This window comes from Schistocerca nitens, chromosome 7, assembly GCF_023898315.1.
Source record: "Schistocerca nitens isolate TAMUIC-IGC-003100 chromosome 7, iqSchNite1.1, whole genome shotgun sequence".
Lineage (NCBI taxonomy): Eukaryota > Metazoa > Arthropoda > Insecta > Orthoptera > Acrididae > Schistocerca > Schistocerca nitens.
This window is the reverse complement of record NC_064620.1, coordinates 396887521-396901676: the sequence shown is the minus strand read 5'-3', so window position 1 is coordinate 396901676 and position 14156 is coordinate 396887521. Positions and strand designations below refer to the sequence as shown.

The following is a 14156-nucleotide window of genomic DNA, read 5'->3' as shown; positions in this document are numbered from 1 at the left end:
CAATGCAGTAGTGTGTAGTAAAGGGTATCAAATTAATCAAGTACGTCTACCATGTACAATCAACTGTTGTGAACAAAGCACAAGCATCTTGAACGATGTTGACATCATTTTCTCAGGTATGCACTAATTATAAAATCATGAATGAATGAACGAAGCAGCTACTCATTAGGCACAAATAGATACTGAAATGTACGTGGGCATGTAAAGCACAATCTAAACTGAAATACATTTCAACGTAAGTGGTATCTGAAGTGATGCACTGTCTATCAGCGTTTACGTTACAAATTCTGTCATAGGAACACATACTGCAAATGAGACAATGTATTTGTTTCAATTAAATATAGACTTTTCAGGAACATTATCTGCACTTTTGAGAACCACATGTTGTCTAGTTCTCGCAAAACTGAGGCACTGAAAGCAGTGCTGATCTCAGAGCTAACAAACCATTTACAGAAGATCAAAAATATGTGGATTGGATCACTACTTAGGTTAGAGAAGATAAGTGGATTCTTAGGGCTCAGCCACAGCAAGAGACCCCCCCCCCAAATAGATTTTTTTACATAATTTTCATCTCCGAAGTGTCTACGTTATGCCAGCGAAAAGTATTTTTGATTGTGAAAGTATTCTAGAAGTAACAGTGTGTTGGATGGAACCGTACGACGACTGAAATATTGGAAACTGTAAGTTCTCGATAAATAAGTTCAAAGAAACACTCGACCGGTATACAAACTTCTCTTCAATGAAGATTTGCTTAAAAGATGCAACGGTGCCAATATGCAAAATGAAAACATGAGCTCAACGAGTTCACTGGAAACTGGTAACGAAATATCCTCATTCCAGGGCAAAAACAGTTGAAATAGCAGTATACATAGCTGCAGATATGTCTCCCAAAGGGTATTCGTCTATTCTGAAGACAACGTGTGAGGAATCCTTATAGGGAAGAACAGCAAAAACGTCGCAGAGTTATCTGTCGGAAAACACGCGGCCGCCACGGAATGTCTCGGTTTGTTATAATAGCCCGGACTGAAGAAGCACAGCACGAAATTGAGAACTTAAGCATGACTGAGAAATATGGAGGATGCTTCTTTGTCCTGCGATCGGCGCCTAAATTAACCGTAAGTATTGAAAAAACGAATTTTTTTCTTACACTAAACTTTAAACAAGCTTTTCTTGAAAAATTTTTCAGCTCGCAAAGCACCCTAGAGCATCGACAGATTAACCAATACATTTGATTTTTTTCTTAAATTAAAGATTATTGGATTTAGAAGACCTTTCAAGAGGTTTACTTTTTCATTAGAATTTTGAGTATGTTTTTGAACATTTGAGCTTAGGAAAAAGTTTAATTGCCTTTCTATCGAAGTGTTTTTCGAAGACCGTTTGCGATGGCCGTCAAAATTCATTCCAATTTAAGAATTTTCTGTTTTCATGAGTCTGAGAAATATATGTACAGGGCTTTGCTCAAACGTAGTCGTGCCATAGGTTGCGTATTTTGACAAGAGCTGTAGCCGCCATTTTTAAGTTGTTATGAGATAAAAAAATGTTTTTCATACACGAATGTATGTACAATAAAGTGATACAACGTACATTTCAATAAAATTAATCCACGTACGAAAAAAACATTTCGTGCCTCTAGACCAGAACATCCTGTTACAGAGTGAAGTTTCCTCTTAATCAAGAGATTCAGAAACGTAAACGGAAAAAGTCTCAAAATGTAATGACCACAATTGGACTGTGGGACTAGTAGTTCATGTATCGGATAGGCGTCCCAGGGCTATGCATGCCGAGGGAGCAATCCTGCGCACAGCCATGATCCATGTACCACAAAGTGTCAAAGGGGGAAGGTTCAAACGTGGAGGGGGAGAAATACTCGTTACTTACCGGAGTGCTACTACTTAAACAGGGAAAAGGGCGCGGTATAAAATGAGGAATACCTCCTAAAAGCAGCGAAATCAGAGGAACTGAGGGATGACACAGGCGGCAGGCAGTGACCAAGCATATGGCAGCACACCTGCGTCCAGAGGCTAGTATGAAACGTTATACCTGAGAATAAAAAACCAGTTTCACGGAGAACCAGTTATGTTTTCCACCGTGAGTCCTCCGCAAAAACGAGAGGCAAACAAGATGGAAGGCCACTCCGTTTCTTTTTTTTTTAATCCTCTCTCGTGCTAACCTTTTCATCTCAGACTAAAAACTGCAACCTACGTCTTTAATTGAAACGGCTCTGAGCACTATGGGACTTAACAGCTGTGGTCATCAGTCCCCTAGAACTTAGAACTACTTAAACCTAACTAACCTAAGGACATCACACACATCCATGCCCGAGGCAGGATTCGAACCTGCGACCGTAGCAGTCGCGCGGTTCCGGACTGCGCGCCTAGAACCGCGAGACCACCGCGGCCGGCTACGTCTTTAATTATTTGCTGTCTTCCTCTACAGTTTCTACCCTCCACCACAGTGTCCTCTTGTACTATAGAGGTGACTGCCTCACGTCATAACAGATTTCCTACAATTCTGTTGTTTCTTCTTGTCGGTGTTTTCTATACACTCCATTCCCTTGTCGATTTTGAGCGGAATCTCCTCATTCCTTAACAAGCCTCCTAATTTTCAATACTCTTCTTATTACATCAGGTAAAACTAGGCGTCTGTCTGGTATGACCGATACAGAGGCCACACACGACAGTAGACTGCGTGCGGGAGGGATGGAAGGAGGAGTTTCAAATTAAGTATTGTGGTCTTCTGTTGATTTGAAATTTCCCCACTTCAGACAGTTTACAGTCAAAGACGTAATGCTTGTAACTAGAAATACTTAAAATAAAATAACATTCTTGTTCCCGGAATAATCGCAGCACGACGACTGCTCTTATAGAAACGACTGATGAACTGAAACAAGATATGGATCAGCAAGAGGTGACGATTATGTCCGTTCTGTTTCATCGAAGATTTTGACACTGTCGCCTTTCGTACTCTACTTGTTCAACTCTAAAGAAAAACATTTCGTCAAGTGCTGTACAGTGTTTCCACTAATACCTTGAATACTGCCAACAGCGTTTAGTGATCAGAACGCAGAGATGACGGGGGGAAAATATAGTATCAATGGTTCCATTAGGATAAGTAGTAGGCCCATTACTCTTTCGCATTATACGATAACAATGTGTCGACTATTACCTCCAACTGCAAATATCGTTTATACGCTGATCATCGCCAGTTACACGTAAGTGGAAGCCCAACAAATCTGCGCACAGGCATTCAGAACGTAATTGCTAACTTATTTGCTTTATCAGAATAGGTGCGGAACATTTGTTTGAAACTGGGCCCTCTGAAAGGCATGCAGTCTTAGTAGCTTACAAAAGAGGTATTACTTCTCATTTCAGAGGATCCCTTTCACCCTTAATCCTAAACAGCAGAGAAATGACCTTTTCTTATTCTGCAAGAAATCTGTGAATAATTATGGACCATTACTTAGTACTGAACAAAAAACTACAGTTTGTAAGGAGCATCAGTTAATGCACTACAGAGCTATATGGAAGTGCATCCTCGTGAACTTAAAAAGAAACTACAGAGTCATTAATGCTCTCTATCCTTAATTATGTGATCCTATTCTCGAAGGACTTTCGTATGAGAGCTCACGTCGGTTGCAACTGGCGATGAATGCTTCTGTGCGATACATTTGTGATGTATGGTATTTCAATTATATCAAACCTGCTTATGAGCAATTATCGTGGTACGTGCCGATAAGCGTAGACACTAACATACTCTGTGTTTTTTGCATCGTCTTGTCACTCATTGCACTCCTCCCTGTTTCTCTTCAACCCCTACTCTAATATATGAACAATACAGCAGAAATACTCTTCTCGACGAAGTAACATCCTCTCTGTAGCACTACACAACACCATCACTTTCCCTAAATAATTTTCTGTATCAGAAACGCGACTTTGGTACAAAATATTAGACAAAATGAAATCCTTTATTTTTCAAAATGCCAACTAATTGTCCACTCTCCCTGTCTCTTATGCACCTCCTCACGTCAACTCTCCGTTCCTCATCACTTTTTACTCCCACTATCTATAGAGTTCCCTATCGAAATTCTCTCCTTTGCTACAAGTCATTGTCACTTTCATTTCAATCTTCTCGTCTCTCCTTAACCTTTCCACTTCTTCTAACACCAACAAGGCCTCAAAGTACTAAACTAATCAGTATAATTCTTAATGCCTACATTATTTTTTGTAACTATTATTGTGGTATCAACGTTCGATAGCACACTTGTTATGGGTTGCAGATATCGACGTCGGTCCGTAGTAGACATCGCTGGACCCACGAGTCGCGACTAGCGCCGCTCCGCGGATTGTGACCAGAGTCTAGCGAGCTCTCGTCCACTGTTGCTCGGAACGTCAACTATAAATGTAGCATAACCTTCAGCTGATAGGAAGAAACCTCTGACAAGGCGCTTAGTCAAGTATGGCACAAGTAATGCCTCTCTAGATATCTGTATCTAATTATATGTACGCAGCATATGAAGACGCCTGTAACACAAGTTAAGTGCAACATATTATTTTTTACCAACGACTGCTAATTATTTCAGTTGCAGATACAGACTATGCAGCCAGCTCCTTACCGACTTCACCGCCAAACCTGCAATATATGATTCTATTTAGCACTGGCCACCGGTCATCATAGCCACTGACAATGAGAATCGTAACAGTTATTAGTTTAACTGTTACCATTATTACCACTAAATATTATTTATAATAATAATTCAAATTAGTGTTATTGTTCTTGTTATGTAATTTTTTTTATGTTATTTGTTGTTCCTGGTCGGGTGTAAGAGTAGTTTGGCTAAATAAGCAGTAAATAAATTGGTGAATGATGCTTAATCATATACAGATCCACCAACGGCGGACGATATAAATCTGCAGGCAGGCTTAAGTTCCCTATCCAAAGGGTATAGCTCTCAACGTAATTAGTATGGAGGTTTGCGGTATGAACTCAATATCTTGGACAATAATACCACTGGTTTGTGTTGTTTCCTCCAGCTAGAAAGCAGCCGTGCAGTTAAGCAAAATGCAGAACGGACCAGAACTGGTACCATCGCGGACGTACAAGAAACGGAAGCACGCTGGATGGATCTGTATTCTGATATTCTTTAATCTTTATAAAGCCTCGGCCGTTCTAAAGAGCACTTTAAGCTGACCAAAGATGAGCGAAGCTACCGCAGCCGGTGTTATTTAGGATATTGCATCTGGACTGTCTTCTATGTTAATTATTAACGGTCTGCTCGACGCAGGGCTTGAGCAGCGTTGTCGTTCGCTGAAGGTATTCTCAAATTTCATCAATCGTGTAGTCTCACTTCTACGGTCTATACTGAAAGACGCAGACGTGGATTGCTGTGTCATCCACGAGAACAACAGCTGTTTGACTGTATCTGGAACAGATATACGAAACGAAGTCGTAATTTTCACTGACAGTAAATACCTGGAGCTTGCAATAGAAAAAGTTAACAATTCAGGTACATCCAAAATGTCATCGAGCTCTTTTTGAAGGAAATTCAGATGACCAGTGTCTTGGATAAGGCTGCGTTCCCATCAAAAAGCTAAATTTTTATATTCACCTAATTCAGTCCGCCATCTCACGTGTTCAACGAAGATAAGTGCAATTCATTTATGTAATCAGAATGAGATTTTCACTCTGCAGTGGAGTGTGCACTGATATGAAACTTCCTGGCAGATTAAAACTGTGTGCCGGACCGAGACTCAAACTCGGGACCTTTACCTTTCCTGGGCAAGTGCTCTACCACTGAGCTACCCAAGCACGACTCACGCCCCGTCCTCACAGCTTTACTTCTGCCTCCTACCATCCAAACGAAGTGCTAGTTCTGCAAGGTTCGCAGAAAAAAAAAAAAAAAAAAACAGAGTTAATCGAACACAAACGAACTAACAAAAAAAAGTTCGAGTCTCGGTCCGGCACACAGTTTTAATCTGCCAGAAAGTTTCATTTATGTATGTAATATTTAGTACACTTTTTATTTGTAGTAAATTAGTTATTTGCCTATAAATTCATAAGGTTTCATAACGACATGAATTTTGGGAAGTAAAGATTAAAACTAGTATATCTGCAGCTATCTTAGCAGTGGATACGTTGTCAGGGTTCCGTGGTTATATTATAATGTATGTTGTAAAAACAGCTACTAACTAATAACTTGATGAATATTTTCGCTAATACATTTTATCGTATCCTTCTCTTCAGGTTTCGAACATTTTTTCTTCATCACATGTCTGTATTGTACTTACAGGACGAACTGTTAATCAGTTGATGAATGCCCCGAATGCCATGGTGCCTTTAACAAATAAAAATAAAATAAAATAATAATATGATAATAATAATTGTTTGGATAAGTAATTGAGAGATTAAAGTTTGTTTCGCCTTTAAGATTGGAATTGAATTTCTTAATGTTTCATAAAGTCTTACGTAGGATTGTTCATTGAGGTCACACAATAAAGTAAATGCAATTTACGCCGTGAATTTATCGAGCTTCGCACGTCCGAAGATGTACGGAACGCAGCCAGGGCTCATTATGTTTTTTGTAGACAAAGTCTGATATCTGACCTCAGCTTCAATCATGACGATGGGGTGACTAAAATTACTAAAACAGAGAAAAGCATACGATTAAATAAAACATGTATTCATTTCAAGACATACATTACGATATGAATGACACTTACGTAAAATTCTAGGTAAATAATTGCAGATAATTCACAAATGAGAGCGACATATTAATTCTGCCCCACTTTTCTGCAAATAAGTATATGGCTAACTGTGGAGCCACACAAAATATTACGTCCTTCTAGCACAACGAATGATATAAGAGAGCTGATGTCTACTGGCTGCGACAAGAGAGCGGTGTTAATTCCTTTGTTTGGCTTTCTCTTGTCTTAAAAAATCGATACATATAATCTAAATTCAGTAAATTAAATATCGTCTGTGCTCGAGTGCAAATGGTTCCTTAAATGCCTTGCAGTGAACATTTCTCCATTGATAAATTTTCGAAAAGGAAATGAAAATCGAGTATAGTTTCAAGCTGGAATTTTATAATAAGCGCCGGCCGTTGTGGCCGAGCGGTTCTAGGCGCTACAGTCTGGAACTGCGCGACCGCTACGGTCGCAGGTTCGAATCCTGCATCGGGCATGGATGTGTGTGATGTCCTTAGGTTAGTTAGGTTTAAGTGGTTCTAAGTTCTAGGGGACTGATGACCTCAGCAGTTAAGTCCCATAGTGCTCAGAGCCATTTTAACCATTTTGTTTTATAATAAGCGTTTACCACATGCTATTGCAGTACCTTTGAAACGGAACTACTTTCATTCTAGTTGTCTCTTTATGTGGATTTTTCATGACATAAAGTGACAAATATAAGTAGTATATCAGTGTTATTATTTTGAAACCAGGAAAACTATATTTTAGTAAAATTTGGAGGCTTTGATCACAGCTGAAGAGCAGTTATTAACTTTTTAGCACAAAAATGATGTGCTCTATTTTCCGAACAAGAATTTTATAAAGCTGTCACGGCAGCAAGTATTTCACTGAAGCGTCCGAAAGCCTCAAAAAATGCGTTGCCTCCCTTCAGGAAGCAAATGGTGAGGTACAGCCGGCGGACGATGTCAGAAATAGGGAGCAGAATATTCGAGGCACCGTGCGAAAAAAGAACGAAAATCGGCCAATAGGATGGGATGCAGGGGGACGGGGTGAGGGCTGGGGGGAGGTCGCAATTACGTGCGGTGGTCGCCGCGGGTAAAATTGTCCGCCGCCCTGGCAGGCAGCCCATTGACCGACGAGCCCTTTGGACGGCAGGGCAGGACAGAGCAGGGCAGGGCCCGTTCCGCCCTTTGGCCTGCTCGGGTCGTCTGTCACAGACTGGACACGGGTCACCGGCGACACATTTTAAAGGAGCGCGCGTGCGGATGAAAGGGCCGCAGACTAATAAGGCGGCCGGCAGCCAGGCCGCTCACTGCCTTCTCCTCCGCTGCGCCCGCCGCTGGTCTGGCTAATCGTTTACACTGGAGAGTGCTCGCTGGAAAATGCTCTGCCGAACAACAGGGGACCAGTGAGAGCAATGTGCTAAAAATTAAATACACTCGGGATGTGCCACTGCAGTCTGTGGACCCAGGTACTGGCATTAACATTTTCATGTCGGTACCTGGACCGCACCGTGCGTGTCTGCGTAAAATCGACAAACGTCAGTCAACAAGATGCGTATTTCGAGAGATTGGTGCACTTGTATTAGTGTGTTCCCTAAACAGCGATATTTCAGCTCACGGCTGATAATGATGTAGTGCAGTAACGGTGTCATAAAGAAGGCCCTTTCCTTGTGAAAAATGAGGTAAAAGATTGTATTCTTTTATCTTGCTGTCCATGCATCACCACGGCTTTAGAAAGCATCGCTCCTGCGAAATGCAGCTCGCCATTTTTTCACATGATATCTTGCGAACAATGGATGAAGGGTATCAGACGGATGAGGTATTCCTTGACTTCCAGAAAGCGTTTGACTCGGTGCCCCACCGCAGACTCCTAACTAAGGTATGACCATATGGCATTGGTTCCCAAATATGTGAAGACTCAAGTAATAGTACCCAGTACGTTGTCCTCGATGGTGAGTGTTCATCGGAGGTGTGGGTATCATCTGGAGTGTCCCAGGGAAGTGTGGTAGGTCCGCTGTTGTTTTCTATCTACATAAATGATCTTTTGGATAGGGTGGATAGCAACGTGCGGCTGTTTGCTGATGATGCTGTGGTGTACGGGAAGGTGTCGTCGTTGAGTGACTGTAGGAGCATACAAGATGACTTGGACAGGATTTGTGATTGGTGTAAAGAATGGCAGCTAACTCTAAATAGAGATTAATGTAAATTAATGCAGATGAATGGGAAAAAGAATCCCGTAATGTTTGACTACTCCATTAGTTGTGTAGCGCTTGACACAGTCACGTCGATTAAATATTTGGGCGTAACATTGCAGAACGATATGAAGTGGAACAAGCATGTAATGGAAGTTGTGGGAAGGCGGATAGTCGTCTTCGGTCCATTGGTAGAATTTTGGGAAGATGTTGTTCATCTGTAAAGGAGATCGCATATAAAACACTAATATGACCTATTCTTGAGTACTGCTCGAGCGTTTGGGACCTCTACCAGGTCAGATTGAGGGAGATCATAGAAGCAATTCAGAGGCGGGCTGCTAGATTTGTTATTGGTAGGTTTGATCATCGCGCGAGTGTTACGGAAATGCTTCAGGAGCTCGGGTGCGAGTCTCTGGAGGAAAGGAGGCATTCTTTCCGTGAATCACTACTGAGGAAATTTAGAGAACCAGCATTTGAGGCTGACTGCAGTACGATTCTACTGCCACCAACTTATATTTCGCAGAAAGACCACAAAGATAAGATAAGACAGATTAGGGCTCGTACAGAGGCATATGGGCACTCCCTCGTTCTCTTTGGGAGTGGAAAAGGGAGAGAAGAGAAGATGCTCGTTGTGGTACGAGGTGCCCTCCGCCACGCACCGTATGGTGGGTTGCGGAGAATGTATGTAAATGTAGATGTAGTGGAGAGTAAGTAGACTCCAAGTTTTCGATATTCACAAACCTCGAGACAACCCTTTGTTGTAACAAAAAAAAAAAAAAAAAAAAAAAAAACTAGATTTTTTAATATTTTCTTCACATTTTCACCTATTACTTGGAAACTATGCATCCTTCTGAAAACGTTTCCATTACAAGAATGAAAAAGCATTAAATTTTGCGGCGAATCGGTGTAGCCCTTTGGCCGCAATTAGTTGTAAAAACTTCGGTCATTTCTACCAAGTTGGCTAAAAAGTGGTTTCCTGCGCCTGTAACTCAATAACTGCTACTCCAAATGATAAATGTCGAGCTATCAGTGTTTTTGAGGATGAAATTTCATGCTGAAAAAGCATATAGTTTTCCAGTATTAGGCACTATTGGGAATGTGAGTCTCACGGGAAGCGTGCAAGGGATAAGTCCCTGCAGTCGCGCTATTCATCTGTGTCCTCGGTGGCTCAGATGGATAGAGCGTCTGCCATGTAAGCAGGAGGTCCCGGGTTCGAATCCCGGTCGGGGCACACATTTTCAGCTGTCCACATCGAGGTATAACAACAACACCTGTCAGCAGCTGAGGTTGTCAGTTAGTCATCATTTATTTCAGGGAAAAGCTGCACGGTCATCAACAATAACTGTTCTTTCGAGAACAAGTTACTGTCTTTGTATATATAGTTAAAGGCTACCTAGCCATTGACCTTTGTCTGTGCGAATGCGCACAGGTTGCCCAAGCTCTTACGGGAATCGCCAACGCGTGCGCGAATAATGAGTAGGTGGGAAAATGTCTATAAGGTACAATACATATGTAGAATTGTGGACAGTTGGGAATGTGAGTCTCACGGGAAGCGTGCAAGGGATAAGTCCCTGCAGTTGCGCTATTCATCTGTGTCCTCGGTGGCTCAGATGGATAGAGCGTCTGCCATGTAAGCAGGAGGTCCCGGGTTCGAATCCCGGTCGGGGCACACATTTTCAGCTGTCCACATCGAGGTATAACAACAACACCTGTCAGCAGCTGAGGTTGTCAGTTAGTCATCATTTATTTCAGGGAAAAGCTGCACGGTCATCAACAATAACTGTTCTTTCGAGAACAAGTTACTGTCTTTGTATATATAGTTAAAGGCTACCTAGCCATTGACCTTTGTCTGTGCGAATGCGCACAGGTTGCCCAAGCTCTTACGGGAATCGCCAACGCGTGCGCGAGTAATGAGTAGGTGGGCAAATGTCTATAAGGTACAATACATATGTAGAATTGTGGACAGTTGGGAATGTGAGTCTCACGGGAAGCGTGCAAGGGATAAGTCCCTGCAGTCGCGCTATTCATCTGTGTCCTCGGTGGCTCAGATGGATAGAGCGTCTGCCATGTAAGCAGGAGGTCCCGGGTTCGAATCCCGGTCGGGGCACACATTTTCAGCTGTCCACATCGAGGTATAACAACAACACCTGTCAGCAGCTGAGGTTGTCAGTTAGTCATCAACTATTAATACACTTGAAAACAAAAGTAATTCCGGTTCCATTTATTTTGTAAGCCAAAGGTATTCAGTGAAATTAAATTTCGCATAGCAAGGCATAAATTTGTCCCTCCTTCGGGTGTAGATCTCGTAAAACAGACGAGGCTGCCATTCTCTCCGTTCCTTTGTCATTGTACCTGTTGTTAGGCACTCCCAGACTTCCTGTGTTGTGCGATGGAGGCGTTCGAAACTTCCTGTGTCTCACAAAATTCTTGTTTGCTCGTTTAAGTTTACTTTCGCTGTGCTGACATGAATTTAAAAGGAGTGCTCCAGACCGTACGGCGATTTGATTTGTATGCGACGGCAATTTGGCAGGTGGTGATGTGGTTAAAATGAAACACGAAAGAATGGAAACACTACTACAATCCAGCAAGGATTGGAAAATCGCGGCACATCTTTATCACTTGATCTGGCTGAAGTTGAAGTGCATAGTGCTTGTCAGAAGAAATAGAATATGCCAAAACCGATTAGATCATCTTTGACGATAGGCCCTGCATCGTCAACGTAAAATCTTCGATCATACAAGATGGTAGCTGATTTAAGTGAACATTGCTTTCATACTGGTGAGAAAATTGGTACTAATTGGAAGCAACTTAGCAGGCTTTCCTGTGCAAAGCAAAATATTGTCATGAATTGATGAAACTTAAATTAAGAAAGATTGTTATTGTAGTAGCTGAAACGCGAGTTGGTGACTGGTCTCTCGAAGTACTAGAACATATCCGTGATGAAGTTCAGTATTACAGGTTTTGTCAGACGGCTTTTTACCGGCCTATCAGGACGGCGGAAAGCAAGAAAGCCCTGGATCCAGGCAGATATATGAAGCAATGGAAATGATTTCTTCCTAGATCGAACAATCAGAAGAATGCCAGTTTACGTTGCAGAAGTTAAAGAACCAAATCACGAATGGCTGGGCGTTAGAGGTAAGGACCGTAAAAACCCGTCTTTTCCAGGAGTATGGTGAAGGAATAATTACTATTGACAGACAAAAAAAGAGCACAGCAGTGTGTATCAAAAGTAACGGGGATAAGATACTGTCTGATAGATTTTATCAAAGCAAGCTATCACATCCACGAGAAAAGCGTCAGAGAATTGTACGCGCTGTCGCAGATATACTTCGTGAGGACATCGGTACACAGGTGTATAATACATCACAATACACGCAACTAATAATTTCTTGTTAGATGTCCAATCAGTGATTCCTGAATCACTGTCCCATCTTTTTAGTCGTTGATTTTGAAAACGAAAGAGGAACTCTAGGTAAATGGGAAAAGGTGTTGCTTTGTCTCATGCAGTGATTTCTGCAGTAGGGTCACGGTCATATCTACATTCACTATTGATTGGGGTCAGCACAGTCATTTGCAAATGATTCGGATCAATAGTTATTCTCGACGCTCTTAGTGGAAATGCATTCACAGCTCCATATATGGAACCTTCCCTGTTTGAGAAGTGTTCGATCGCACAACCTGAGCTTCGTAATACAACCAGTGAAGCATTCATCCAATACATCTTTGATAACGCCAGTTTTAACATCTGCACCACTGACTGACTGAATACTTTCCATTTCATGGGATGAATCATGCTAGTCAATCGTTACACGGCTACGGAGACTAACAAGAACACTGAACGGGGAAGAAGACATTTAACCTCTGAATTCTTGTCTACAGTTGGTGTACGTCAATTGATCACCTGAAAAAAAGCAAATGATGTTGGCTCAAACAATATCATTGTAAAGGATCTCAGTTTCGACCACCCTGAGTGCTTGTAGGTATCGCTCTCTGGATATGAGATTCTGTGGTTTGTGGAAAGTGAAAGAAATTCACTGACGTGCCGGAGTGGAATGGATTCATGGAAGAAGCCACTAATCAACTACTGTCAGTTCGTTCAAAAACAGTGTGACTCCCATTCTTACATTATCCTCATACTTTGTACGTCATAGTATATACTGAAAAAAATGCATAAGACATGGTCAAAACTAGTGTGACTTTCGATTAGCTACTTTATCTGAAGGCAATGGATACTGTACGAAGCGAAGGCAGTGATTCAGAACGTGTCATTATATGATTAGGTGGGTTTCACCATCTAACGTCCTTCTTGGGGTACATCGGCATAATAATGACAGGAAGTGATCTAAGAGACTTACTGCCCACAATATTTACCGAAAACAGATTTCGTAAGGATCTGAGTGGGCACGCGGACGCTTGCGCAGTGAGAGCTCATACACTGGTTCACGAGGTAGCGTCTTATTACGTATTTCAGGAGACTGAGTTCAAAGAAGATCAAATGAAAATAATTGAAGAATCGTTGCTTCCCTATAACAGAACATCAGTACTTAAATGTCACGAAAAACAGAAGATTACATAAATGGGATAACCAGGTTTGAAAAAGTGATTTGCTACAGTGAAGCAAAATGAGAAACAGCTAAATTACGGTACTCTCACGAAATAGTTAATTGAGGCTGAGCGTACTGCATTCAAACACTACTGAGACAATGCTACCATACTTTAATGCTACTAGTTAAGGGAGCGAACTTCAGAAACGTCTGATTTCAACGCAGCCTCAATGTTTCTACACCGGAATCCTGTACTAATGATGACTAACTGACAACCTCAGCTGCCGACAGGTGTTGTTATACCTCGATGTGGACAGCTGAAAATGTGTGCCCAGGCCGGGACTCGAACCCGGGATCTCCTGCTTACATGGCAGACGCTCTATCCATCTGAGCCACCGAGGACACAGATGAATAGCGCGACTGCAGGGACTTATCCCTTGCACTTTTCCCCTGAGACTCACATTCCCAACTGACCACAATTCTACATATGTATTGTACCTTATAGACATTTGCCCACCCACTCATTACTCGCGCACGCTTTGGCGATTCCCGTAAGAGTTTGGGCAACCTGTAAGCAGGAGATCCCGGGTTCGAGTCCCGGTCGGGGCACACATTTTCAGCTGTCCACATCGAGGTATAACAAAACACCTGTCGGCAGCTGAGGTTGTCAGTTAGCCATCATTTATTACAGGGGAAAGCTGCATGCTCATCAACAGTAACTTTCTTTCGAGAGCA

At 42.0% G+C, this 14156-nt stretch overlaps 3 non-coding genes across 3 annotated transcripts; all 3 read left to right on the top strand.

Moving 5' to 3' along the window:
• Window positions 1-10034: 10034 nt before the first annotated feature.
• Trnat-ugu (transfer RNA threonine (anticodon UGU)) lies at window positions 10035-10108 on the top strand. Its single transcript has one exon. It is a non-coding gene; the product is annotated as a tRNA-Thr (tRNA).
• Window positions 10109-10472: 364 nt separating this feature from the next.
• Window positions 10473-10546, top strand: Trnat-ugu (transfer RNA threonine (anticodon UGU)). Its single transcript has one exon. It is a non-coding gene; the product is annotated as a tRNA-Thr (tRNA).
• A 364-nt stretch (window positions 10547-10910) lies between these two features.
• Trnat-ugu (transfer RNA threonine (anticodon UGU)) lies at window positions 10911-10984 on the top strand. The gene has a single exon. It is a non-coding gene; the product is annotated as a tRNA-Thr (tRNA).
• Window positions 10985-14156: the final 3172 nt, after the last annotated feature.